This window comes from Cebus imitator, unplaced genomic scaffold (genome assembly GCF_001604975.1).
Source record: "Cebus imitator isolate Cc_AM_T3 unplaced genomic scaffold, Cebus_imitator-1.0 Scaffold34, whole genome shotgun sequence".
NCBI classification, from domain to species: domain Eukaryota; kingdom Metazoa; phylum Chordata; class Mammalia; order Primates; family Cebidae; genus Cebus; species Cebus imitator.
The window spans coordinates 623289-626923 of NW_016107349.1; positions in this window are offsets into that span (position 1 = coordinate 623289).

Sequence of the window (3635 nt, forward strand, 5' to 3'; positions counted from 1 at the left end):
GGAGTTGGGGCGCCGGCTGCCCCGCGCGCGCGCCCGGAGCGCGTCCCCTCCCGCCCGCCGCGCCTGCGCACTGGGGCCCGCCCGCGCCCCGACCGTAGTCCTCGGCGGCGACCGCGCTGCGACAGTCGATCCCCTGGAGCCGCGAACCTGGGCGCGCACAGCCCGCGCCCCAACTCCGCGTCCTGCGTTCCAGCCCGTCGGAGGAACCACGTGACCTCGAGCACCTGCCTTGTCCCCTCCGACCCTCAGTTTCCCCACCGTGCACGGTGGAACCCACCCTACTGGCGTCACCTGGGGAGTCGAAAATGCTCCAATCCTGCGAAATTCCCCATTTCGGGGGAAGTTAGTCCTACAAAATGTGTGCCTTCCCCCTCCTCAGTCAAACCAGGCCACTTGATTTGAGAGGGGCCGGAGTCTGACTGCGAACCCAGGGCCTTCGCCCCCGCGAGACGGAGAAGCGACGCCCAAGGAACCCCGGGGTCAGAAGGAAGGTGGAGGCCTGGGGCGTACGTCCCCTCCACGCGCACGCGGGACCCACTCTGGGCAATTCTTTCCCAAGCTCTAAGGTCCCGGAGCCCCTGTGGGCGGGTGCGGGGTGCGGGAGCTGTGCTAGGGAGGCGGCGGGCGGCGGAAGTCCAAGAAACAAAGTCCCGGGAGTCGGCCCGAGGGGTCCCTCCTGGGTGCTGAGCTGAACCAGGATGGGGTCCTGGCAGTGCTGTGTCCCGGGAAGAAGGTGTGAGGCTGTAGGTGCAGGGATGGGGCAAGAGATGGAAGGAGAAGGGGCGCCGCTGTTTGTCCTAAAGAGGAGCTGGACGCCCAAGAGACAGTGAAAAGTTTTCTTCCAGCAGGACAATTGGGACGGAAGGACCCGCTGGCCCATGGAGATTAATTCGACCCACGAGTCGAATAATATCCAAAAATGATCCACGTAGTAAATGATTACATTCATTTTCTACGAAGAAGGCAACTTTGTATTGGTGCCTCAAGTACGTGATGTGATTTGGTTGCTGAGGCGGCCCCTGGGTTGGAGGCCCCTGGGCTGCCTGCATCCCCCTTACAGTGAGAATCCCGGGTGATCCGTATTCTCCAGGGAGCCTGGAGAGGAGTAGCCGCTGCCAGAATCCCTGTCTCCTCCATTATCCTGGTTGCTTCTCATCCCCTCAATATGGATAGGCCAGGAACTGGAATCCCATGAAATCATGGAGACCAGGAGGCTAGGCCCCCTGCAGAAGGCCCCACTCCCAGAAACCCCTATTTAAGGGATCCCGTCCAAGCATTGGTCTATTTTAGAAACCTCCCAGGGATTCCAGTGACTCTCAGGGATTCCACGTGTAGTTATATGGAACAAAAATTAGAATATGAGGCATTTCCATTTTATCTGGAATCGGTGTCAGGTTGAACGATACGAAATTGCCATTTTTGTAAAAGGGCCAAAGTTGTCACATGTCAGCTCTTTTATATGCTTTAATAATTGCAGATGAAGACACCTCTAGTCTTTGTCTAGAGTAGGGGCACTTTCCCTCCACTTGTCCCCAGTAGCTCACACCAAAGGCCCCCAGCAAACACACGATGACAGCTGGTCCCTCCTCCTGGAATAGCATCCCCAACACAACATCCTTTATGAAACCTTTTTGGTTCCTTCTGGCACCGCTCATTGCTTTCTTCCCAGTCCCAGTCTTCATGAAAGTTCATACCCCCCACTCTGTAGCCTCATTTTCTCTTCATTTGTCTTCCTCCCTTCTTGAGCTGAAGCCCTCGGAGGGCAGCTCTGGCTCTGAAAAGATGGCGTGGCTCAGCCTCTCTTTGTCACAGGCTTAAGAAAGCACCTTCTTCTATTCACTGGTCCCCTGCTTGTCCCCAAATAGTAGCAAAGTCTGCAAGATTTTTCAAGTGTTAAGATTGAAGTGAAGATTTCCTTGTTAAGTGATGTGGTATATTTTTGTATCCTCACGATTTTATGAAAGAAAAACTGAACAATATCCAAAAATGATCAAACTACATGAAAATGAAAAACACATGATAAAGTTATCTGGGTGCAAAGTGTACAAATAAATGCGCCTTCTTTTACCTGTTTTGGTTCTCAACTCTGTCCTCACTCAAAAAATGACATTGGAACAGGTTCAGTGGCTCATGCCTGTAATCCCAGCACTTTGGGAGGCCAAGGCAGGAGCACTTGGGTCCAAGAATATGAGACCAGCCTGAGAAACATAAAGAGGCCTCATCTCAAAAAAAATTTTTTTAATTAGCTGAGCATGTTGGCAGGCGTCTGTAGTCCCAGCTGCCAATGAGTTTTAAGAGAGGCTGAGGCGGGAGGATTACATGAGCCCAGGAGTTTGAGGCTGCAGTGAACCATGATCTTGCACTCCAGCTTGGGTGACTTGTCTCTTAACAAGAGCCTGTCAAGAAAGAAGGAAAGGAAGAGCAGGGGAGGGGAGAGGAGGCAAGGGGAGGAGAGGGAAGGGGAAGGAAGAGGGGAGGGGAAGGAAGGAGAGGGGAAGGGAGGGGAGGGGAGGGGAAGGGAAGGGAGAGGAGGGAAAGGGAGGGGAGGGGAAAAGAAAGAAAGAAGGAAAGAAAGGAAGGAAGAAAGGAGAGAGAAAGAGAAAGGAGAGAAGAAAGAAAGAAAGAAAGAAAGAAAGAAAGAAAGAAAGAAAGAAAGAAAAGAAAGAAAAGAAAGAGAAAGAAAAGAAGGAAGGAAGGAAGGAAAGAGAAAGAAAGGAAGAAAACAAAGAACAAAAGAAAGGAAGGAAGGGAAAGAAAGAGAAAGAAAGAAAAAGAAAAGGAAATGAAAGAAGAAAGAAAGAAAGAAAGAAAGAAAGAAATAAAGAAAGAAAGAAAGAAAGAGAGAGAGAGAGAGAGAAAGAAAGAAAGAAAAAGAAAGAAATTGGCAGCAACTGCTTCCAAACGAGCTTATAAGGATTTAGATTAGGGTTTGGATGGAAAGAGGTTCACTCCAGGTACAGTGCCCCTTGCTTACTGCCACACACGCTTGTCCTAATAGTGTCCAGGGCTACATGCTGTAGCGTGGTTTACATGTCATTCTCATGTCTGTGCTTCTCAATGATGCCCGTGGCATCTTGGAAGGCAGATTTCATTACCTTCATTTTGTTGATGAAGAAGCTGAGATCTAGAGATGCTCTAGAGCTGGCCCCAAGGCACAGAGAGGACCAGATTCTGGTGGGAATCTGGGGCTACTCGAACTTGTGTTGTTAAACCCTGGAAGGGATAAGAGTCCAAAATTGTTATTGTCAGTGGCATGAACTTGAGCTGCAAATATGTTAATACTGTCTCTGCATTTGCCAGATTGGAAGGAGAAGGCCTTCAAATGGGCAGTTTGCATCAGGCATAACAGAGAAATTATCTGAGATATAATGAAGTGATTGCAGGGTGTCCTCTCTGTGGGTGTCAAAAGTTGAATTGTATTCCCCTCTCACCACCATTCATATGCCGAAGTCCTAATCCCCACCTCAGAATGTGGCCTTATCTGGAAATAAGGTAATTGCTGATGTAATTAGTTAAGATGAGGTTATATTGGAGTATCGTGGGCCCCTCCTCCAATATGACTGGTGTACTTATGAAAAATGTGGACACACAGGCACACAGGGAGAACACCAGGTGAAAATTGCAGTGATGTTGCC